This window comes from Caretta caretta, chromosome 10 (genome assembly GCF_965140235.1).
Source record: "Caretta caretta isolate rCarCar2 chromosome 10, rCarCar1.hap1, whole genome shotgun sequence".
NCBI classification, from domain to species: Eukaryota; Metazoa; Chordata; order Testudines; family Cheloniidae; genus Caretta; species Caretta caretta.
The window spans coordinates 49,450,259-49,476,300 of record NC_134215.1 but is presented as its reverse complement, the minus strand read 5'-3'; the positions used below and the strand labels follow the sequence as shown (position 1 = coordinate 49,476,300).

The 26,042-nt window shown below is 43.7% G+C and overlaps 1 protein-coding gene across 12 annotated transcripts in view; it reads right to left on the bottom strand.

The window, feature by feature from the left end:
• PEAK1 (pseudopodium enriched atypical kinase 1) overlaps positions 1-26,042 on the bottom strand; it is a 222,717-nt gene that overhangs the window by 144,076 nt on the left and 52,599 nt on the right. For 3 of the 12 annotated variants that reach the window (XM_048866122.2, XM_048866123.2, XM_075132976.1), the window contains one exon: positions 12,945-13,092. The exons of 8 other annotated variants lie outside the window; for them this stretch is intronic. The gene's annotated coding sequence lies outside the window, so the exon portion shown is untranslated. Of the gene's footprint in view, positions 1-12,944; positions 13,093-16,276; positions 16,409-26,042 lie in introns of those variants that run through there. One more of the 12 variants, XM_075132977.1, reaches the window with a different exon arrangement.

Below are 26,042 nucleotides of genomic sequence, written 5' to 3'. Positions count from 1 at the left end.
CCATCATGACAGAGATCCACTCAGTTCTGGTTCTCAATTTTCTGTCTTCTCTATATTTTGGACTTTCATGAGGGGAATGGAGAGTAAAAGTATTAAGGAAATTAGCCTTTTCATTAAAGCAGAAAAAAATTCCTTAAATTTAATGTACATTTTAAAGTCTCCAGTTGCTAACCGATTATTTAGAAAATAATTCTATGATTAACTAGCACACTGGGTTGATTTTTCCAGTATTGGTTTATTCCTTATATTAACAAGCCTTCCCAAAATAGGTTGTAGGTTTAGCCTTGAACTCTGCATAAAAGCCTGGTTAAAAAGTCTGTAATAAAGAATTGCACCAAGCACTTAATATTTCTAATAAAGTATGTTTAAAATGACAGAGCAGAAGTCCTTATACCAGTGAAAGAAATAGAACTTTGCTGACATTTCTGTACCATGCATTTCAATGACACGCAAGATTCAGGAGGTGCTTCAAGAATCAGGCTCTTCCTCTCTAAAATGGGAAAGGGGTCTGAAATTCTCCTCCTCATGTCTCAGACTATCCTGTTTTCCCATCACTCAGCTACCACAGTGTAGTATAGCTTTGCCCGAAGCAACTGTCATTTCCTGTAACCAAAAAATTCGTCCATGCAGATGAAGGGACTACAAAGGAGATTCTGATTAATTTAGTGTATTCCAGCCTTCCAAATAAGTGAGAAAATTTTTTTTTCCGAACAATCTACCGCTACAAATAGGTGGAGCTCTAAGTGTTTCTGACAGCCACGTGGATAGAGCTGTATAAAACAGCTGTAAGCTGAACACAATTTGTACTGTGCAATAAGTAAGGGAACAGAGAAGAATACCAGGCAATGTACAATAAGTCTCATTCTTGCTCTAACTTGTCATTAGACCCTAACAATGCAGTTTTTATTTGCTGTCTTACTTCCAGTTTCTAAATAGCATGTGACATTTTTGAAAATAAAATACTGAGATACTTTATTTAGCAATGGGTTTTTTGGATTGTATACAAACATGCCTTTCAGAACTAAACTCACAAAAAAAGAAAAAGAAATTAAGAGATATGGGCAAGAGAAAAAAGATTATGTTTGCAGCTGATTTAACATAAGATAGAAAGGAAGCTCTCTCATAGTAAGGAAGATTGTATGATGACCCAAAAAATAAGCCAGTGCTAGATTCATACGGAGAAGATTAGCAAGGAACATAAGATATAGTAGGCTATAGCAAGTCCAGGGAGGGCTTTAAAGATAAAGAAGGCAATTTTGAAATGGATTCTGAAATGAAATGGAGATGTCCAGTGCAATGATACAATTGCAGATATACGAGATATGGGAGTAATGAAGTTCAGAGACAAATTTAAACACAAAAGTTCTGAGCAGCAATGTCAAATCGGAAGTGTAAATCGAGGAGGGAAACTGAGAAGGTTGAGCTATGTTGTAGGACACCCCTCTTGACCAAGGAAAATACTTATCTTTGAGACCTTAAGCTGAAAGAAAATGAGATGATGCCACAAACATACTTGGTTCACAGACAGAAAAGTGGAATCACTGAGTATCAGTTATTTAAGGGGTAGTTAAGTTTAAAGTTACATAGAAAAGAGCTGAGGTCTGAGATGTGAAACACAGAGGAGGGATACTGGCGCAGAATAGGAATTGCCACAAAACAGGAGAGGTTGGATAGATTGGAGTAGAACCATAACAGGACGGAATTGGTGACACTTATGCAGACACAGAGATTGCCCAGAATTGAAGGTCCACAGTGTAGAAGATTACATTTAGGTCAAAAAGAGGTGGTTACTTACCTGTAACTGGAGATGTATGGTCCCTATCTGTATTCCACTGAGGTGTTATGCATGCATGTCATGTGCCCGGAATTGGAGAATTTCAAACCAGTGTTCGTTGGTCCACACATATGCCTTGGCTCACCTCATGCTTCCATCCAAGGTGATAACGGGTGGGGCGGACCACCCAAGTCTCCAATTCCTTCCTCCACGGCGAATCAGACAGATCCGTAGCAGAGGGGAAAGAGGGTGGGAAGCGGAATACACTTAAGGACCACACATCTTAAAGAACCTCCGGTTACAGGTAACTACGTCCCTCCTCTTCTTCTAGTGATGCTCCCTATGGTATTCTACTGAAGGTGATTAACAAGCAGTACCTAAGTTGGAGGAGGGTGGGAGGATGGAATGGTCATACAGAGAACTGCCACGTGGAAGGAGATGTCCGCCGCTGAGTCCTGTACTAAGGCATAATGCGCACCAAAGGTGTGCACAAAACTTGACATGGCCACCCTACATATGCCCATAAGTGGCGCTGTGGTTGAGGCTTGAGCTTTGTGGAATGAACCCTTCAACACTGGGGGACGGTGGGGGAAGGAGGAGGTAGGCCTAATAGTTGGTAGCAAAGTTTGATGCAACTCCCACACTCCAAACCCCTTGGTCCCACCCCGTGAATTTTGTTATGTGCACCACCACCATATTGGTGCACATAACAAAATTCATTCCGCACCTGGGTGAGAAAAACTAGAGGGAACACTGCTACTTGAACCGTGAATTTTCCACTCGTATTTGATTGCAAATTGTCCTCTGAGCAGGTCCGCGAGTACATTCTGTGACCCAGGAAGACAGGCGGCGGACAGAGGACATGGTGACTGATGCACCAATTCCAGAGACTGACTGCTTCTATGCATACAGTGGCTGATCTCATTCCCCAATTCGTTAATTTAGAAAACAGTGGTGATGATGTCTGATATGATGAGAATATAATGGGAACTAATAAACTGAAGAAATGAGTGGCATGCTTACTTTAAAGCTCAGAGTTCCAGGACATTTATGTGCATCCTGGATTCTCGGGCAGACCACATGCCCTGTGTCATTTGCTTGTCCACGTGGTTCCCCCACCCCACCAGAGATGCATTAGTGATGACCATCTTGTCCGGGGATTAGGGAAGGAAGGGAACCCGCATGCATATGTGATGTGGGTGTGTCCACCACTGGAGGGATGACAGTACTTTGGCAGGGACTGTCAGCATGAAATCGATGGAGTGACTGTCAGATGAGTAAACAGATTGGAACCATGTCTGAAGGCAGCGAAGGTAGAGGTATGTGAAAGGGGTCACGTATGTACACGAAGCCATGTGGCCCAGGAGGGACAGGCAAGTCCTGGCTGGTACATGAGGATTGCTCATGATGTGGCTTATGACACTGCTCATTGCCTGGAACCTGTGTTTAGGCAAGTAGGCCTGTGCTGTGACCAAACTAATCGTAATCCCTATGAAGACTGTGTGGGGTCTAGGATTGATTTCTTGATGTTGACACTGACTCCAAGAGATAAAGGAGGTTGAGCAACATGGAGGTTGATGCTTGGGCTTCTTGCTTGGACTGTTGTCGTGTTGTAGATGCTTGTTGTCGTGATATGGAAACACAAAGACCCCATAATGTCTGACTGACATAGGCCACTACGATGGGGGTGGGGGGGAGGACAACCTTTGGTGAATACTCTGTGACAGGTAGCCATGTTGTAGGGGAGCACCCTGTTCTGGAAATGGTGGGTGCCCACTGTGAACCTCAGGAAACGTCTGTGGGATGGATGGACATTGATGTGAAAATAAGTGCCCTTCATATTGAGAGCCGTAAACCACATATTTTTCTAAAGATGGGACAATTGCTGCTCATGTGACCATATGAAACTGGAGCTTGTGAATGAAGTGATCAAGATGTCAGAGAGAGGATTGGTCTTCATCCACCTTTCTTCTTGGGTATCAGGAAGTAAGTTCAGCAGCTTATGCTAGGTATCCTGGATCTGTTCCAAGCGAATTTGGAATTCTCCTGTGACTCTCCACAATAGTTCTTGAAATTGGTTAAAGTCATCCAGAGGACAAGGGGATGCTGCAGTCACCACTTTGTCCAGAGATGAAGAGGGAAATCTTGCAGGTTCTGGCAGCACCGTTGGGACTGGACTAAGGGGTTCTTCCTCTACCAGTGGATCCGAGCACCTGCTAGCAGGAATTTTTTTTAGAGGAAAGGCAGGTGAAGGTTGTCTTGCGGACCAAGCTGGTTCCAAGGGGGACCCGCATCTCCTCATATGACCAGTAGGTCAGATCCAATGGAGGTTGTTGTCACCACCACAGCCTGGGGTACCAATGACTCCAAGGTAGAAGTGGTGGATGCTGCCATGGATGTGGTGGTCCCTCTGACAGCACAGAGTGGTGAAAGCACAGGGCCAGTTCCTCTCCTGCTTCTGATTTGTTGCAGGAGGACTCTGGTTCAAATGGTGGTACAGTCAGAGCTGGAGGAAGCGTGTACTGTAGACTAATGGAGCGGCTGGTGAGGGGTCCTGTACCAGGGATAGATCCCGTGGCGGAGAAATAATCTCTCTAGAGGTGGAGTGGCCTGACGAACAGGGGACTCCAGGTATGGTAAGGCAAACGTGTTGTAACTTGAGTACGTTTCCTGTGTCAGTGACACCTTCTCTTTGCCTGGTATTGATGCCAGTGTTGTGGATTTTCCTGGAATGGGAGGATCCCGTGTCTCTTGAGGTGCCACTGATGACTCTACCAATGGACTGGAGCTTGGAGCCACCGGATTCAATTGTTTGCAGGATTTCTTCTTGTGCCTATGAGACTTAGTGTGAACTCCATCTCCAGGGCTCAAACTCATGGAAGGGGCATCCACTTTCTTTGCTTTTGAGGAACACTTAGTCCCATGCTTATGTATATGCTTCCTTGCCTCCCGACTAGGCCCCACCATTGGGTCCGTGAGGGTGGTTCCACTGACACCAGATTTGGATGTTGTTTGCGCACATAATTGATGGACCATGCATATTTTTGAGCAGAAAAAAGTTTCTACCAGAAAGCTGCTGCCGTTCCACCTTTTGCCCACCAGAGGGTATTGTTGCGATAGAATAGAGCAGCAGCTCCTGGCCAGCTCGGGAAGAAAAAGAGCCTGCGTTCTTCACAGCGCCTGACAGGAGACAGGAGCTAGGGGGAGACAGATAGCGTAGGGCTGCTGGGGAGTCAGAAAGGGGCTCATAAGGGCTCGTGTGGGAGGTCAGACTGGGGCAGAGGATAAATGGGAGTGGAGGCGCAGGGCCACAGGGGGGAGGGAGGTGCAGGGCCACATAGGGATGGGGAAGGGGGTGCAGGGCCACATGTGGATAGGGGTGCAAGGACTCACGGGGACAGGGTCAGATGTGCCAGACTGAACGGGAGAGACTAGGGGTCAGCCAGGGTCTGCACTGGAGAAGCTCCCTAACAATCCCTCCCCATCCCTCTTCCATACTTTTCCCACCCATACCCAACAACCCTATATGTTCACATCCAGGCTCCTTCCCAACAATTATTTCCCTCACCCTCAGCTCCTCCGTTACCCCTGACCCCCCAAGCCTTTGCTCTGCTTCTGAGGGGTGCAGGAAATACGGTTCTGTATTGTAGTTTAAAAAAATTATTACTCAGAATTCTGTATTAATATGCCTAGTAAGGAATCTATTTGTCAAAAAACATTTCCTGAATCTTTTTTGTTGTCAGTATTGTTGCTGACATACTTGCTCACAGGTATTTTGAAATAAATAACCAAAAATAATTGAAATATGATTATATTGTGTTATTTTAATAAAATATGCAGAATTTTGCAAAATTGAAAATATTGTGTGCAGAATGTTTAATTTTTTGGTGCAGAATTCCCCCAGGAGTACATTTTGCTCTGAAAGGGAAGGTCATAGATAGAGCAGCAGTGAGTCACAGCAAAATGAGGTTTTTTTGTTGTTTTGTTTTTGAAGGAGGTAGGCAGTGGCAGATTTTAAAACAGTTATGGAAGATACAAAAAGCAAATAAAGTTATTGACAATGATAGTAACAATGATGACGACAATGGCAGGGGGAAGCAAGATGGGAATGGACCACCAACAAAAACTGACAGAGAGAAGGGGTCAAAGACAGCATTTAGTTTTATTATGGTAGAAAATATTGATCAGGAAAAGCAGAAGGAGGAAACATAAGGTAAGGCAACTTTACACTGAGGATCAAATTAATCACACTTATCTGGCTAAAGATGTGAAATAAGGGTGAACTAAGCTGATATGAAATAGGGAGCAAAGATTATCAGCACATTGGGAAAGGAGAGAGAAATAGAGAATAGTCTCTCCCTATAGAATATCTGACAAGACTTCTGGATCTCAGTGTGGAAACCTGGAAGCTAGACATGTACCATTTCTTTCCAAAGTACTAACTTGTGCATTCATGGGACTATAGCTGGCTTGTATGTTAACAGGGAACTTGAAGAGTAGGAAGCACTGTTGCTGTTAATGGGGACAAACTGGTTAAGAGAAGAGATCAGTACAGATATACAGGTGTAAATACAAAGTCATGAGAGGGAACAGTCAGCAACAGGTCAATTTTGTATGTTGTATGTTTTGTTTCCCCTTCAAAATAAATACTTAATAGCTTTTAAAATTCTTCACCCAACTCCCAAAAAGACAATGCTAGCAGTAGAGCACTAATGAGGTACCCTACAATAAACCCACGTAGCATTTTCAATGGAGATGGGGGAAAATATTTGGCAAGGAAACAAATTTCAGTTATACAGGACAATGAGAAGGTTGGGGAGGAAGAACGATTAATTATACTGAAGTAACAGCCGTGTTAGTCTGTATTCGCAAAAAGAAAAGAAGTACTTGTGGCACCTTAGAGACTAACCAATTTATTAGTAAAATATCAATTTCTTTTCTTCTGATTTACAATAATGAAATAGTTTAGAAACGAGATTTCTGTTGTTCATTTCTGAAGGTGTCAGCAATTCAGAGATCTGTCTCAATGTACCCTAATCTGGTAGAATGGTAAGTCTTTGAAAAGAATTAGAGTGCCTTCCCCTTCTGACCTGCAAGGCCTTCAGGTCAGTGACTAGCTGCACTGAAACAGCATGAGGCTAGCTACCATGTACAGAGATGCTATTCTCAGCCTACTAATATTTACATGTATACTAGTGGCACAGTGGGAAGCAGAGTGTTGCAGCTGTTCTACAGAAGTACCTAATGAATTCCAATATATATCAGGTCAGGTGACCGTTGCTACAACATCCTTTGGAGTAAACATCCCCAAATAAGGAAAAATGGCCTACAACTAAATTCATGACATATTCTGCTTGTGCACAGAGAAGCAAAACTTTCGAAATCCACAATTATTCCTCTTTATCTCTCTTCAGAGTTTAAGCAGTGCTATGCTTGAGTATAAAAGATATGATAGCCCAGAAACTGAAATTGCTCATTTGCTCCTAAAAGTGATTAAATTCCCATTTTAGAGAAACTGCCTTTTTTAAACCTCAGATGTATCAATCTTTATACACTACTTTACCAAAAAAATAAAAGAAAGTTTCCAGTGATAGGCACAATGACATGGTCAATTATAAGGTATCCTTTTCACCGTAGAGGCTTAACCTTGGAACTTTAGAAAAGAATTTCTTTAGGCCAAGGAGATGGTCAGATTCAAATTCCATGGGTTAGATTTAAAAAAGGAAGAGAACTTTATTTATTATAAGTGGAGCCGGCAGTGAAATTTATAGGTAAGGTTGCCTAACTCTTCCAGTATAAGACCCTATTTTCAATTGTTTATAACTTTGCCAAACCAACTTTTCAGGCTGAAATTTTCTGTGCAGGGTCTATATCTCAGGCTAAATTTATTGGGACGTTTCAGTAAAAATTCAGAGCAGGTTAAAAAGGCTATGTTGTTTTGTCAATATTAAATTCTTATAACCATTTAGTTGAGAAGCCCCACTTCTTCCATACTTTGGAGCAGGGACTATCATCTTAGAATTAGAGAGGTGTCTTGTGCAGTCCCTGAGAAAATCCACCTAAATTTGGCTGGGTTATAGACCTCTGAAAAATCACCAGTTGCACACGTTCAGTAGAGGCTTATTAAGTGTTTGTCAGCAAAATTCTATCTGCACTGCATGCTCTATCCCAAGGGAAAGACTGATTTATTGCAGCTACATTACCTGAAGTAAACCAACATACATAAAGGAGCAGAGCTTCTAACCTCCTGATGCTAAATATGGCTGATGGATAGCCAGAAATAATTGCACCAAACTGCTCACTGCCTCCTATCTACTATCATCTATTTTGTTTGCAGGCCTCTCAAATAGGACAGGGAAAGGGAGTAATATGCTTGAATTGAAATTAAACTGAATGTCTGGCAGTTTCAACCCAAGATAAATGGAAACTGAATACCAAAAATGACATTTGGTGGAGATTAGGAAAAAGCTCTATAATTAGAAAGAAGCTGCATATACTCTAAAACAGTACAACAAGGCTTATTTTCTGGAAAGCTGATAAACTGACCTTTTTATTTATTTATTTATTTAAATTTCAGCTGTAACCTCATGCATGGTTTCCCAGTAAGGGAGGGTCTGTAGCCTTGGAACTTAGTAGGGTACCATTTTGCATATTTTACTGGTTGTTCATCTAAAAAATACAAACCTGAAATGAATGAAGGCTTTTTGTACGTGGAGAGTGGTGAGCAGTTTGTTGGCTGATTGACTGCTCAGCAAGAACATTCCAAAAGGGAATACCATGAGTTTAACATGCAGGAGTATAAAATCTTGAAGGGGAGAAGTGGCGTAAGGAAAGAAAGAGTGAGGCAGTAAAAAATAATGCCTAGCCAGCTTCTTTCAGGTCCTCTTAAAAAACTCAAAAGTTCTGAGTAACTGACAGTTGATCCCTCCACATTAAGGATTGACTTCCACATGTCTATAAAGTCGGCCATTTAGGAAGTGAAGTGGGATCTACTTTACCCTTCAGGACAGCATGAAAAACAGCTGAGTAAAGAAAACAATAAAATGATGAAAGGAGACAAGCTGGTGCACTTCAGTCCCCGGAAAAATCATGGAGCAGCTCCTCAAAGAATCAATCCTGAAGCACTTACATGAGAGGAAAGTGATCAGGAACAGTCAGCATGGATTCACCAAGGGAAGGTCATGCCTGACTAATCTAATCACCTTCTATGATGAGATTACTGGTTCTGTGGATGAAGGGAAAGCAGTGGATGTATTGTATCTTGACTTTAGCAAAGCTTTTGACACGGTCTCCCACAGTATTTTTGTCAGCAAGTTAAGGAAGTATGGGCTGGATGAATGCACTATAAGGTGGGTAGAAAGTTGGCTAGATTGTCGGGCTCAACGGGTAGTGATCAATGGCTCCATGTCTAGTTGGCAGCCGGTGTCAAGTGGAGTGCCCCAAGAGTCGGTCCTGGGGCCGGTTTTGTTCAATATCTTCATAAATGATCTGGAGGATGGTGTGGATTGCACTCTCAGCAAATTTGCGGATGATACTAAACTGGGAGGAGTGGTAGATACGCTGGAGGACAGGGATAGGATACAGAGGGACCTAGACAAATTGGAGGATTGGGCCAAAAGAAATCTGATGAGGTTCAATAAGGATAAGTGCAGGGTCCTGCACTTAGGACGGAAGAACCCAATGCACTGCTACAGACTAGGGACCGAATGGCTAGGCAGCAGTTCTGCGGAAAAGGACCTAGGGGTGACAGTGGACGAGAAGCTGGATATGAGCCAGCAGTGTGCCCTTGTTGCCAAGAAGGCCAATGGCATTTTGGGATGTATAAGTAGGGGCATAGCGAGCAGATCGAGGGACGTGATCGTCCCCCTCTATTCGACATTGGTGAGGTCGCATCTGGAGTACTGTGTCCAGTTTTGGGCCCCACACTACAAGAAGGATGTGGATAAATTGGAGAGAGTCCAGCGAAGGGCAACAAAAATGATTAGGGGTCTGGAACACGTGAGTTATGAGGAGAGGCTGAGGAAACTGGGATTGTTTAGTCTGCAGAAGAGAAGAATGAGGGGGGATTTGATAGCTGCTTTCAACTACCTGAGAGGTAGTTCCAGAGAGGATGGTTCTAGACTATTCTCAGTGGTGGAAGAGGACAGGACAAGGAGTAATGGTCTCAAGTTGCAGTGGGGGAGGTTTAGGTTGGATATTAGGAAAAACCATTTCACTAGGAGGGTGGTGAAACACTGGAATGCGTTGTCTAGGGAGGTGGTAGAATCTCCTTCCTTAGAAGTTTTTAAGGTCAGGCTTGACAAAGCCCTGGCTGGGATGATTTAATTGGGTATGGGTCCTGCTTTTGAGCAGGGGGTTGGACTAGATGACCTCCTGAGGTCCCTTCCAACCCTGATATTCTATGATTCTATGACTAACCACCCATGAAGAATGTCAAAATAGCCAACAGACAATCTACAGCAGGGGATTTACAGGGCAATATAACTAAACTGGCTACATAAAACTCCCCTTTAAGACAGTGAGATACGTATTGCTCTGCACAATGGCTGAAACCCCATCAGAACTGAAGAGGGGTTAACTGGTTGTGAAACAGATTATTCAGTATTAAAGTAAAGAAAACTGTGCTGAGGGGAACTGACAAAGTTGGATGGACTGAGTTCTTCTAGGAGACAGTAACTAAGTAAATTAGTGAACAGGAGTGCATTGGCAGTCAATAAAAATCAGGAGATAGGAATAAAGACAACTCACCTTTTAGATGAACAAATGTGGATCAGAGTTGTTTATAAACCTCCCATCCCCACTCCCCCACAATAAGATCTAAGAAAATCATGTTTATTACAGCAAAAGCATTTAGTAAAATGGGGATAATACTTACTCCTTTTGCTACACTATGTCTTTATCTATTTAGACCATGCATCAACACATTATTTAAACATGTGCTTAAGTCTATTCTTATTCAGCAAAGCACTTAAAAACATGCTTAAAGTTAAAGCACATTCTTGAGTGCTATGCTAAACTGGGGTCTTAGATTGCAAGGGCTGGTCTACAAGGGGAAAAATTTACTTGCAGAAATATTCCAGTATAATTATACCAGTATAACTCCCCATGAGGACACTCTTTTTCTGGAATAGGAGTGTATTTTCCCAATTCAGCTCATGTCACTTTGAAAAATGGGAAAAGTATGTGGTGAACTGAAATTTCTTAGTTTTTTGAGATGCTCTTAACATCCATAAACAACTGTATATATACTGTACCCCGTTCTCCCTGTGTCTATGTTTCAAATTGTGAGATCCAAGGGCAGGAATCAGGCATTCTTTTCTGTTTGGAAAGTGTCTAACACATTGAACAATACCAGAAATAAATACCAAACAACAACAAATAAGCACCTGTAATTTAGAGCAGTTTCTAAACTGCTCTTTTAGAACCAGTGGCTCAAAACTATAGATATCTTTTATATTACAGCTAGGTTTTGATTATTGAACTGTTTTTTTTATTCCAATTGCACTTGAAATTGCAATGCATAAAGTGGCTGACCATCTGCTAGAAATTGCCTTTATTCTCTTAACCAACCCACAGGATTTCAGCAAATAATTAAATACTGAAAGAAGCAGCTATGAGCATACAGTGGTGCAAGATGACTCATACTATAAAGTGGATAGAAAGTTGGCTAGATTGTCGGGCTCAACGGGTAGTGATCAATGGCTCCATGTCTAGTTGGCAGCCGGTATCAAGTGGAGTGCCCCAAGAGTCGGTCCTTGGGCCGGTTTTGTTCAATATCTTCATAAATGATCTGGAAGATGGTGTGGATTGCACCCTCAGCAAGTTTGCAGATGACACTAAACTGGGAGGAGAGGTAGATACACTGGAGGGTAGGGATAGGATACAGAAGGCCTTAGACAAAGTAGAGGATGGGACAAAATAAATCTGATGAGGTTCAACAAGGACAAATGCAGAGTCCTGCACTTAGGACAGAAGAATCCCATGCACCGCTACAGACTAGGGACCGAATGGCTCGGCAGCAGTTCTGCAGAAAAGGACCTAGGGGTTACAGTGGACGAGAAGCTGGATATGAGTCAACAGTGTGCCCTTGTTGCCAAGGCGGCCAATGGCATTTTGGAATGTATAAGTAGGGGCACTGCCAGCAGATCGAGGGACGTGATCGTTCCCCTCTATTCGACATTGGTGAGGCCTCATCTGGAGTACTGTGTCCAGTTTTGGGCTCCACACTACAAGAAGGATGTGGAAAAATTGGAAAACGGCCAGTGGAGGGCAACAAAAATGATTAGGGGACTGGAACACATGACTTACGAGGAGAGGCTGAGGGAACTGGGACTGTTTAGTCTGCGGAAGAGAAGAATGAGGGGGGATTTGATAGCTGCTTTCAACTACCTGAAAGGGGGTTCCAAAGAGGATGGCTCTAGACTGTTCTCAGTGGTAGCTGATGACAGAACAAGGAGTAATGGTCTCAAGTTGCAGTGGGGGAGGTTTAGGTTGGATATTAGGAAAAACTTTTTCACTAGGAGGGTGATGAAACACTGGAATGCGTTGTCTAGGGAGGTGGTGGAATCTCCTTCCTTAGATATTTTTAAGGTCAGGCTTGACAAAGCCCTGGCTGGGATGATTTAGTTGGGGATTGGTCCTGCTTTGAGCACGGGGTTGGACTAGATGACCTCCTGAGGTCCCTTCCAACCCTGATGTTCTATGATTCTACACTACAAACTTTTTTCTCCCCCATTGTTTCGCAAACTCCTTGGTTAATCTAAAATCCATTCTCAATGGAGACAGGTTTCAGAGTGGTAGCAGCATTAGTCTGTATCAGCAAAAACAACGAGGAGTCCTTGTGGCACTTTAGAGACTGACACATTTATTTGGGCATAAGCTTTCGTGGGCTAGAACCCACTTCATCAGATCTAGATCGTAGGTTCTAGCCCAAGAAAGCTTATGCCCAAATAAATTTGTTAGTCTCTAAGGTACCACAAGGACTTTTAATGCACTGTTTCCCAGGACATTTTACAATCCATTAAAAAAATCCATCCTTGGGTAACACATTGAGCCCTTTTAACATCTGCTACTGATCCCAATATTCATTTCTATTAGCCTACCATCATTTTTCAGAAAGGGAAACTCTCACTATACCATCAATAATAAATACTTTCAACTATCAGCTTACCTACTAATGAGTAGCTTTTAGCACATAGCTCCTGTTCAAAGAGTCAGGATTGGAAGACATGAATGATAATAGTCCTTAATAATTCACTTGTTTCATTTGTCTTATCCCAAAAGATAAACAATTAGAAATTCCATCTCTCCTCGGATTTCTAAAAGGAAATCAAGTTACAACATTTTAGAGGCCACCAGGATGTGTCAGGCAACAGCAATTCAAAGACATGAATATTTCAAATGCATGATATTAGCAGAAGACTTACCTACACACACGTTTTCAAAAATAAGAATTAGTGCAACAATCCCGAGAAGACTCCCATGAATGATTATTAGGGCTTGAAAATTATTTGTAGTATACTCCAAGAGTTTATACAATTTATTTTAGAATAGTATGCATAGGTCCACTGAATATCCACAGAATTAAGATTTTATATTTAAAATGTTTTTTTGTAAAAGAGTACAATATGAAGAAAAATAACTAGGAGCAGGTGAGAGAGAGGAAAATAGCATCTGGATGGGTATATAGCTTAAGCACATGACAGGAAGTCTAATTTCTAAATTTCTAAACTCTGCTCCAAAAAAGGTCCTCCCCTAAAATCTGTGGTCTTGGATAAATCACAAAGACTTTTTGTACGGTTTCCCCATCTGTAAATACAGTACCAGATAATACTTGCTTCACGGGGTAATGAAGGGTTTGTTTGGTAAACGGTTTCAATCATGAAAAGTGCTACATAATTGTTAGGTATTGTTGTTATATTATTTCCCAAGAAACTAAAGCCAGAATTGTGGAGGGTAGTCTCAAAACATAAGAAAAATTTTCCCACAAAGTAATCCATGTGTTGGTCTCTCCTGCTAACAGGCACACATATGACTGGTCTAGAAGCTGCCTCCTATTCTAGGCAGAGAATAATCAAGTCATCAATACTGTCAAATACGCATGAAAATTAAGGCCTTGTTTGCACAGGAAAGCTTTCCAGCTATACAGGTATAGTTATATATAGGGCCCTACCAAATTCACGGTCCATTTTGGTCAATTTCACAGTAATAGGATTTTAAAAAATCATAAATTTCAGGATTTCAGCTATTTAAAATCTGAAATTTCATGGTGTTGTGATTGTAGGGGTCCTGACCAAAAAAGGATGTGTGTGGTGTTGGGGGTTGTGGTACTGCTATCCTTACTTCTGTGCTGCTGCTCGTGGCAGCACTGCCTTCAGAGCTGAGCAGCTGGAGAGCAGTGGTTGCTGGCCAGGAGCCCAGCTCTCAAGGCAGAGCCATCACCAGCAGCAGTGCAGAAGGAAGGATGGTATAGTATGGTGTTACCACCTTTACTTCTGTGCTGCTGCCTGCAGAGCTGGGCCCTCACTCAGCAGCCGCCACTGTCTGGCCACCCAGCTCTGAAGGCAGCAACGCAGAAAAGTGGCATGGTATAGTATTGTCACCTTTACTCCTGTGCTGCTGGTGGCGGGGCACAGCCTTCAGAGCTGGGTGCCCGGCAAACAGCCACCATTCTCCGGCTGCCTAGCTCTGAAATAAGGGTGGCAATATCATGACTCCCCCTAAAATAACCTTGTGACCCCTTAAAACTCCCTTTTGAGTCAGGACCCCCAATTTGAGAAATGCCAGTCTCCCCAGCGAAATCTGTTTTGCATAAAGTAAAAGCACACAAGAGACTAGATTTCATGGTCCATGATGCGTTTTTCATGGCTATGAATTTGGTAGGGTCCTAGTTTTATAGCTATTACTGCCTGTGCATATATTCTTATTCTGGCATAACACAGCATAATTTCAGTTAAATTAAAATCCTTTTCAAGTGACAAATTAAACTGAAAAAGCCACTCTTATACCAGAATAAGAGTGTCCATATGAGGCATGGGGAGAGTGTTATACCTGTAGTGGTTTAAATTCAGGCCTTAGGTGATATCAAAAAAGTTTATCAAGTACAACAGGGTGTTTCTTTTGTCTAAGCATGTAAAACAATACCAAGATTTGAAAAATTCCCTGACTCCTAGCAGTCTGAGGACTGAACTTCATCACCCCAATGAAAATATCTTCTTCCCACCCCCACCCCCAAATTCAAATTCTCAAGTGTGCATACTCATACATTTAAAAAAAAAGTAGACTAAACTGTTTAACAATACTACAATGAATACAATACACAATACACTTTCCATGCAAGGAAAAACCAAAAGTTTAAAAATGAAAAAGTTACTCATAAAACCAAAAGTTACTGTTCTTCCTGCATTTGTATTACACTTTTATTTCCCCTTACTGACTTAGTTTTTTCTTTCCTATTATAGATCATATTGTATCTTTTCTTCCATTTTGAAGCATATGTTCACTCTTTTCTCTCTGTCTTCACCACTTTACATCCTCCCCCACAAATTGTCTTTGTTCTCTAGGTTCTCCTTTATATTTTCCATCTTACCTTAGGGGTAGTGGGAGTATGGCTAATGGCATTGAGAATATGGAGGTAGAAATTATCCCATCTGAGATGGAAGTCAAACTCAAACACCTTAATGGAACTAAACTGGGGGTGCCCAGATAATCTGCATCAAAGAACATTAAAGGAACTGGCACATGAAATTGCAAGCTCAACAGCGAGAATTTTTAATGAATCTGTAAACTTGGGGGTCGTACCCTATGACTGGAGAACTGCTAATATAGTTCCTATTTTTAAGAAAGGAAAAAATAGCAACCTAGGAAACTACAGGCCTGTTAGTTTGATTTCAGTTGTATGCAAGATCTTGGAACAAATTTGAAAGAGAAAGTAGTTAAGGACATAGGGGAATGGTTATTGCAATAAAATACAACATGGTTTTACAAAAGGTAGATCATGTCAGACCAACCTGATCATCTTTTTTAGTCAAAGGAAATACAGTAGAGCTAATCTACCTGGATTTCAGTATGGCATTTGCTACAGTTCCACATTGGAAATTATTAGTTACATGGGAGAAGATGAGGATTAATATAAGCATTGACAGCGTAGTCTCTCCTTTAACTAGTTTGTTATCTAATGGGTCATACTGAAAGGTGAACTGCCCGGCTGGAGGAAGGTTACTAGTGAAGTTCCTCAGAGATCAGTCTTGGTACCGATCTTATTTTACATTTTTATTACTGACTTTGGCACAAATAATGAGGTGCGTGCTAATAAAATTTGCAGGTGACACAAAAATGGGAGGTACAGCCAAAACGGAGGAGGACCTGCATATTACAAAAGAAGAGCTGGATGACCTTGTAAAGTAGAGTACGAGACATGGCATGAAATTTAATAGTGCAAAGTGCAAGATCATGCATTTAGAGACTAAAACCAAGAATTTTTGCTATAAACTGGGGACTTACCAGTTGGCAGTGATAGAGGAGGAGAAAGAGTTGGATGTATTGTTTGACCACAAATGACTATGAGCACTCAGTGTGATGCGGCCATGAAAAAGGCTATTGCAGTCCTAGGATGCATCAGGTGAGGTGTTTCTAGTAGAGACAGGAAAGTGTTAGTACCATTATACAAGGCACTGGTGAGACCTCATCTAGAATACTGTGTTCAATCCTGATCTCCCATGTTTAAGAAAGATGAATTCAAACTGGAACAGGTGCAGAGAAGGGCGACTAGGATGATCTGAGGAATGGAAAAGCTACCTTATGAGAGGAGGCTCAAAGAGCTTAGCTTGTTTAGCCTAAGCACAAGAAGGCTGAGGGGAGATAGGATTGCTGTCTATAAATACAACAGAGGGATAAACACCAGGGAGGAAGAAGAGTTAAAGTTAAGTGCTAATGTGGACACAAGAACAAATGGATATAAACAGACCATCAACAAGTTTAGGCTCGAAATTAGGCAAAGGTTTTTAACCATCAGAGGAATGAAGTTCTGGAACAGCTTTCCAAGGGGAGAAGTGGGGGCAAAAAACAAAGACTTCAAGACTGGGCTTGATAAATTTATGGAGGGGATGGTATGATCAGACTGCCTACAATGGCATATGGCCTATTGGTGACTGCTAGTAGCAAAAATCCCCAACAGCCAGAGACAGGACACGAGATGAGGAGGAAAAACAGTTACTCACCTTCTCATAATTGTTGTTATTCAAGATGTGTTGTTCATGTCCATTTCAATCAGGTGTGTGCGTGCGCACATGCACGTTGCCTGGAAGATTTTTCCCTTAGCAGCATCTGTCAGGTCGGCGTGGGTGCCCCCTGAAGTCGCACTCTCATGGCGCCTAATATATAGCCCTGCCGACCCACCAGCCTTTCAGTTCCTTCTTGCCGGTTACTCCAACAGAGGGGTAGGAAGGTGGGTATTGGAATGGACACGAACAACACAGCTCGAAGAACAACAGTTACAAGAAGGCGAGTAACCATTTTTTCTTCTACGAGTGCTTGTTCATGTCAATTCCAACCAGGTGAGTCCCAAGCAAAATTAGGAGGTGGGGTCGGAGCTGTCCACTGACTAGAGAACTGCTCTACCAAAGGCCGCATCATCTCTGGCCTGCCTAGTAACTGTATAGTGTGCGGCAAAGGTGTGTATTGATGACCAAGTTGCCGCCCTGCACATTTCCTGAGTGGGGACTTGAACCAGGAAAGCTGTTGATGAAGATTGAGCCCTTGTAGAGTGTGCAGTTATCGGGGGCGCTGGGATCCCTGCTAGAGTGTAGCACTTGGCAATGCTGGCCACAATCCATGATGAAATGTGCTATGTGGAAACAGGCTGGCCCTTCATCCTGTCCACTACTGCGACAAAGAGCTGTACCGTCTTTCTGAATAGTTTTGTCCTCTCGATGTAAAAGGCCAGCGCTCTACGGACATCGAGAATGTGGAGTCTCTGCTCCCTGCTACTCGCATGAGGCTTGGGATAGAAAACCAGAAGGAAAATGTCCTGGTTGATGTGGAACTGCGATACAACCTTCGGGAGGAAGGCTGGATGGGGCCTGAGCTGAACCTTGTCCTTAAAAAGCATGGTGTAGGATGGCTTGGACGTTAGAGCCCTAAGCTCAGACACCCTCCGGGCTGATGTTATCGCCACTAGAAATGCAACCTTGTAGGAAAAGTAGAGCAGGGAGCATGTTGCTAGAGGCTCAAAGGGATCCCCCATGAGCCTAGAGAGGGCCAAGTTAAGGTCTCAAGCAGGAACCAGTTGGCGGACGGGCGGGTACAACCTGTAGAAGCCCTTCAGGAAGTGACTGACCAGGGGGTTAGTGAAAACCAAGCGGCCTGTACCTCCGGATGGAAAGCCAAGATGGTAGCCAGGTGTACTCTTATAGAAGACAAGGAGAGACCTTCCTGCTTTAGGTGGAAAAGATAATCCAAAATCTGGGGCACTCAGGCTAGTGCCGGGGGGAAAGTCGCGCTGAGCTGACCAGATTGAAAATCTCTTCCAGTTGACCAGGTACATGGCCCAAGTGGAGGGTTTCCTGCTGCCCAGGAGAACCTCTCTGACTTGTTCTGAACAGGAGAGCCCGAACGGATTCAGCCATGGAACCTCCATGCTGTGAGATGTAGCGACTGCAGGTTTGGGTGCTGGAGCTGCCCGTGATCCTGCATGAGAAGGTCTGGGAAGAGCGGCATGGTAATCGAGGCTCCCACTGATGTGTCTAGAGACGTGTACCAATGCTGGAGGGGCCAGGCTGATACTATGAGAATGACCCGAGCCCAGTCTCTGCGGATCTTGAGCAAGACCTTGTCGACAAGCGGTATGGGTGGGAAGGCATACAGAAGCGGACCCCCCCAACCCCAGTGGAGGAGCAACGCATCCGCTGTGGAGCCCAGACTGTGATTCTGAAAGGAGAAGAACTGCTGACGCTTTCTGTTGCATCGCGTGGCGAAGAGGTCGATCAGGGGACAGCCCCACCTCTGGAAGAGTGAGGATGCGACATCCGGGTGAAGGGACCACTCGTGGCTGTGGAAAGACCTGATGAGGTGTTCTGCCAGCTTGTTCTGGACTGCTGGAAGGTACGATGCCTGTAGATTGACTGAGTGCTCTATACCAGTGCTTCTCAAGCTATCTTATGTGGGGGACCAGCAATTTTTTTCCCCAATTTGCACGCAGACCGGCAGCCGATGGCTCGCGGATCGGCACTGGTCCGCAGACCACCAGTTTGAGTAGCACTGCTCTATACAAAAATCCCATAACCTGAGGGCTTCCTGGCACAGGGGAGAGGAGCATGCACCCCTGTTTGTTGATACAGAACATCGGTCTTATTGTCCGTAATGACTGATACACATCGACCTGCCAGATACGGGCGGAATGACTGACACGCTGGGCGCACTGCTCTGAGCTCTCTGACATTGATATGAAGACGGACAGCTGTCTGTGACCAGAAGCCCTGAGTCCTGTGGTTCCCCAGATGGGCTCCCCACCCCAAATCTGATGCATCCGTTACTAGCGCTAGGGATAGTTGTGGGGCAGAGAAGGGTACTCCTGAGCACACCTGCTGAGCATCCGTCCGCCACAGGAGCAAGTCGAGGATAGGGCAAGGCAGGGTCATGATCCTGGCCAAGCTGTCCCTGGCAGGTCTGTGCACTGACATAAGCCATAACTGCAGCGGTCAAAGCCTGCGTCTGGCGTGCTGAACCAGGCTGCCATGTGGCAGAGAAATTTGAGACAATTTCTCGCAGTGGTGGTGGGGAATCGCATGAGTCCCTGGATCATGGCGTCGAGGGCCTGGAATCTCGCCTGCAGGAGGAATGCTCTGGCTTGGGTTGAGTCCAGAACCACTCCTATGAACTCTATCCTTTGGACTGGAGACAGAGTCAGTTTCGCCTCGTTCAGTAGCAGGCCCAGATTCTGGAAGGTGGCTCTGATGAATGCCACCTGAGTTCCACCTGAGCCCTGGATCAGCCTTTGATCAGCCAGTCATCGAGGTATGGGAACACCTGTACCTGATGTCTCTGCAGAAAGGCGGTGGCGAAGACTGCCATGCACTTGGTGAAGACTCGAGATGCTGCTGACAGACCGAAGGGGAGGACAGTAAATTGGTAATGGGAACCATTGACCACAAACCTGAGGAACTTTCTGTGGTTGTGTGTGATTGCTATGTGAAAATACGCATCCTTCAAGTCAAGGGCGGCATACCAGTCTGCTGGATCCAGTGAAGGGATAATGGAGGTCAGGGAGACCACAGGGAACCTGAGTTTCCTTACAAACTTGTTGAGGTCGCGCAGGTCCAGGATAGACCTGAGGCCGCCTTTGGCCTTCGTTATTAGGAAATTGCGGGAATAGAAATCCTCACCCCTGTGCTTCAGCGGAACCTCCTCCACTGCCCCCAGTGCTAGGAGCGATTGCACCTCCTGAATGAGAAGTTGCTCGTGAGAAGGGTCCCTGAAGAGGGACAGGGAAAGGGGGTGGAAGGGCGGGAGGGCACAGAATTAGATGAAGTATCCCCTCTCTAGCATACAAAGCATCCAGCAGTCCAAAGTTATACAGGACCATGCATGGTAGAAAGGTGATAGTCAGGAGGAAAAGGTAAGGCAGGGTAGATCCAGCCTCTGGTCTGGTGCGTCGTCCTCGACCGCACGTTCAAAAGGCCGGTTTAGGGCCAGAGGGTGGTTTGGACTGGCCTTGATTAGCGGAGGGATGTTGCCTTCTCCTACCGCTCCGGTTCCTCCTCCTAAAATTGTCCTGGCAGTTCTGTTGCTGAAACCTTTGAGGAGGTTGTGGGCGGAAGTGTCTCCGCCATGTGGCGGGGGCATGAAAGCCCAAAGATCTGAGGGTGGCTCGGGAATCTTTTAGGCTGTGGAGCGGTTTGTCTGTCTTTTCTGAAAAGAGAGTCTCACCCTCAAATGGGAGGTCCTGATTTGTCTGTTGGACTTCGTAGGGCAACCCTGAGATTTTCCACCAGGCCCCCTGCCGCACAGCCACCCCTGTTGCCATGACTCTTGTGGCAGCGTCGGCAGTGACTAAAGCTGCCTGCAATAAAGCGCGGGAGACTAATTTCATTTCTTCCACCAAGGCGGTGAACTCTGACCGAAAGTCCAAAGGGACGAGCTCTGTGAACTTCACCATTGAAGCACAGGTGTTATAAGAGTACTTGCTCAAAATGGCCTGCTGGTTAGCTATATGGAGTTGCAAACCACCAGTGGAGTAGACTTTTCTACCCACAAAGTCTAGGCGTTTAGTGTCCCTATTCTTTGGGGAAGGACCTTGGAAACCTTGTCTCTGCTGCTGGTTAGCCTTGTCTCTCCCGCTGTTTAGCCGCATCGACCACTAGTGAGTCCAGAGGTGGATGGGAGTAGAGATGCTCAAAGCCTCTGGAAGGGATGAAATACCATCACTCATTACATTTGGCAGTGGGTGGCAGGGATGCTAGTGTCTGCCACAGGTGTCCACCACCATCTTTATGACGGGTAACGGTATCCGTGAAGGCCCCGAGGGTGCGAGGATGTCCACCATGGGATCCGTGTCCTCTACCACCTCCTCGGCCTTGATGCCCAGACCTTGGGCAGCCCTGCAGAGCAACTGCTGTAGGACTCTGTTATCCTCTAATGCAGGAGCTATGGTCGTCCCTGCCAACGCTTCGTCCGGCGACGAGGAGGAAGCGTGTGCCAGTAGTGGAAGCTGTCTACTGTCTGCCCCGGAGGGGTCACGTGACTCCCGGGGCAGCGCTGGAGGAGGTGGTGCTGATGACAGTGCCGGGGCCATAGGTGTTGTAGCAAACGTTGGCATCGGCATCAGTCTCACCAGAGGGAGCTGGAGCCACCGGGGTTGTGGGGCCCAGTGCCGACATCGGCACTGGGGCCATAGGTTCCTGCATCGAGGTTGACAACTGTGTAGGCATGGGAGAGGAGTGCGTCGACGTCGTGAAGGCTGGTGCCGAAGTCGAGCACGGTGCAAGAGTCGACAATGGGGCCGGAGGCAAAGGCATCAGGACCACGGGCGCCGGGGGTGGATGCACAGCGGAAGATGGCACGAAAGTGGCGGAAGGCCACTGAAGGTGTTGCTGAGTGTGGGCCCTGGGTTCCTCCCTGGCCCTGGTGATAAACCCAGGGAGTCCAGAAGGCCACTGAGGCGTATTCTGCCACTGCGGAGGCTACGCCTGATGCTCCCTTCTGTCTCTGCCCGACCTCGCTCTACAGCTGCTGCTTCTACTCGAGCGGCAGGAGTCGGGCTCTGACTCCAAGGTCTCAGACACTGAAGACCATGGAGGAGCTGATCCTCGGTGCCTTGGACGTTGAGAGCTCAGGGAGCAGGAAGACTCTCTGTTGGATGTGCAGGCACTGATGGTCAAGACAAAGGGGAGTGCCTCAAAATCATAGCCGATTTTCCCTTAGAGTGCACCGGAGGACAGCGCTCCTTCGGAGCTGAAGGTTCCTCCTTGGCCGGCGAGAATGGTGCTGTCAGGTGGAGATCTCTAGCGGCCTGGTATGCTTCACTTGACCCGCTAAATCAACAGCCGATGCATCGATCCCCCAGTAAGTGTAGACAAGCAGCTTCTAGGTTCCTATACTCCTCTCTCCTTTCCTCCGGAGAAACTATAGTAGTGCTGGGCCACTCATAGCTTACATTTTGCTTTCTCTTACATCCTGGGAATACAGTAGCAACACTGAGATGCTCTAGTGTTCCCCCACTTCCTTCTCTTTGAGTAGCAGCCACCTCTCTCTTACTATACCTGCTCCCTTCCTGCTGCTCTGCTTCCTTTTTGGCTCAATTAAGACCACCTGTATGCTCAAAATTCTTAATTCACCTTGGGAGGTCAGCCAAGTGAGTTTTTCAGGCCCTGAATATAAATCTGTAGCACCCACATATTTATATTAGCTTATCATCCCTATCTACAAAACTAGCCAGGGAATCTTTTCAAAAGTTCTATTCACCCCAACAGTTAGTTTACAGTCTAGCACAAAACTGTGGAAAACGGATTGGTTTTAGACCCAATCGTTGTTGTATTGTCACCAATAACCAGGCATAATGGAACACCAGTCTAGTTTAGACCATTCTAGATTATTAACATGTTTCTGAAACCCATAATTTCTCTTATTTTCACCACGAACAAGGAATAATGCAATATCAAATTTTTGGTTTCAAAACACAATCTTCTACAGGGAGCAGCTTGATGTGTAGGAGGTACAAAAAGCCTGTTGACAATTTAGCTCACATTGTGGGCAGCTGACCAAAAAACTACACATTCCTTTTATTATTAATAAACTTCTGAAATGAAGTATTTTAAGGAAAGAACATGTACTTTTATCATTATACTTGCTCTTGCCCTCCAAAACCTTTACCACTGGAATATGATATGATATGATATATAGAATATTCAACTGACTCGACCAGTCAGTCACATTTTGGGAGACAAGTGGGAACTGGGCAGGGCAAACACAACACTTTTATGCAAATATATGAAATAATGAAAACCACTGTGAAATCAATATAGTTGAAAACACAAAACAATAATTATAATTCCTTTGAGGGATTAATCATTTTTGATTTTTGAATCAGAATACCACAAGAGTTGCAGATTAAAAGATTTTTACAAAACGATCATCACTGCATTTGTAAACTAGATATTGATTTTTAAAAACTGTAGATTAAAATGTTTGACTGTTTAAGTTTAATCTGATTAATGCAAGGATCAGTTTTAGTTCTGAGTGGACTGAATCCATTTGGGGGTTGAAAGGAACAAATTCAAGCTAAGGATTTGCCATAAAATAAAATAAAAAATAAATAGATAATCAGATCTTTTTGAACTGCTATGCTGGCAACATTAAAACCTGAATTTCATTTTAGAAGACTATGCCACAAATCTGTCAGGGTTTCTATTAACTTGCCAAGAATCAAGATAAAAACAAAATAAACTTTTATAAAGAACCAGAAGGGTTAACAAGTTAGTTGCCAATCTACTGTGTTTATGTGGAGATGGGAGGGGTGTATGTGTAGGGGAAGAGGGGTGCATGTGTAGGGAGGGCGCGCACATGGATGCGTGCTACGATATACACACTCACTTTGTGTGCTAGCTGAATTCATGCCAACAATATGGATTACTTGGAATTTTGCAAAGGAATGCCCATTTTTTTTCAAATCTAATAACATTATTTATGATATATTGTATAATCAGATATGAAAGTTCATTTATGATCAAAAGAATAAATGTATGAATATGGAGCCTTCTTACTGAACCAATCTGTTCCTTGAATGTACGGTATTTGAGTCACATGTGTCTTCTTCACTGATAAGTTTTTGACCTTTTTTATTCCATTAACTGCAAAAAAAATCCATACAGGTAGATCTAAAGCAAGCTGGATTCTATTCTGCTCATGACCTAAGTAGTACTTGCAGAATCTTTATTATTGGTGATAAAAGCCAAACCAAATACAGCTTGATTCTCAGATCCCAAGCTGATCTTACAAGACTGTGAGAAGATGAAAAAATACTACTTCTTAACCTAAGCAAATTTGATGTGAAGTAAGAGACAAGAGGCACAAAACTGAACCTATGTGCCACTTTTACTCAGCCACTTTTCAAAGTACTCTATTTTGTTTCACTCAGCATGTATGACTTTAAATAGCCCTGATTGACTGTCAAGAGAATCTGTTGCAGGGACACTTCTTATTCTACAGTTACTGGGCAGAGAGAGAGAACAATTAGAACGCAAGAATATATTCAATTCTCTTCAACAACAAAAAACACAATACATCTTAGGACAAGCTTGTAAGAGTGAGGAAGGTAGAGGACTCAAAGTCTTGGTGAGAAGCACTTTTCCATGAGGGGAATGTGGACAGTAGGTGAAGTAATCTTACTTATATACTCAAAATATATTAACTCTATCTTTTTCTACTCTCAACTTTCTACCACCACTCCAAAATTTCAATGGAAAGGACTCCAGCCTAGTAATGGAATATAACAGTTACCTAGATGAACTTATCTGAGGACAGTAACTCAGACAGAGGTTATGGGTCTATTACAGGAGTGTGGGTCAGACTACATGATCATGATGGTCCCTTCTGGCCTTAAAGTCTATGAGTCCATGTATAAAACTAGAAACACCTATATGAATACTCTGTACCTCTGAAAAATACAATTAATAAATAAATAAGAAGCAATGCCATGACATAACTGGGGTGTTCTTCAGGAGACCATGTGGTGGGGGGTGTCAGAGGTGCAGTTAACTCAGGAACTGTGACACTGGCAGTTTGGATAATCAGGGGAGCTGTTGCTTATGTCATATAAGATGGTAGCTACTTTGCAGACTGACTTGCTTTAAATAGGCTTTGTTCCTCTTGGTACTCCTTTGAACATATCAGACAGAATGCCTGCTATGTTTTAGGAATGGCAACCAATATCACAGCCAGCCTTGCAGAAGGAAGGAGGATGATTTTATTTTCATGTCCCTAGGAGATATAATTCTAGTTAACTAAAATTCTCTTAACTGAAGATCACTTACATCTTTGTTTGTATACTGTGTGTGGAATACGTATATTTGCTGTGACTTACAATATATGTTTGTTTTTGAAGTATAAAAATATTTAAAATTAGAATAATTTAAAGTACATAGAAACATTTTCCCAGAGTTCATAAAGATGTGTTTTCCTATAACTTATGGAAGTGTAGTAAGGAAAGATGATATCAATAAGCACATATTAAAAGTGGCACAAGAAAGATTTATGCTTAAGGAAGAACTGCAGTGTACTACAGAGGCTTCTGAAGGAATTTAATACTGTACACTAGATGCAAATATATTCACATATAGCTTCTTCAGCACCTAGCACAATAACAGATCCTTTAAAATATCAGACCTCTTCTTTTAATGTACTTTTTCAGTGAATTTTTTAAGTGCCAGAATGACGACACTAAATTAAAGTCCTACATTCGTAAAACAGGTAGAGCACAGGCAGTAACAGTGAAAGTTTCCATCATAGTGCCCTATATTTCTCACCACTGGCCTGGAGGGACTCAGGGAAAGAGGGTTCTGCATATCATAAATGCTTGTTTGATCTTTGGTATCTGCTTAGACAGCCAAAAAAGGGTGCCAGATGTACTGGCAATGGGATTTGCAGTTGACAGCTCTTTGATGGCAACTAGATTAACAATGAAATCCAGTTCTGATTACACTTTTAGGAAATTATTACTTTTTTTAAAAGTTTTTATTTAATGCTCTCAAGCAATAAGATAGTTCTTCAAATACCA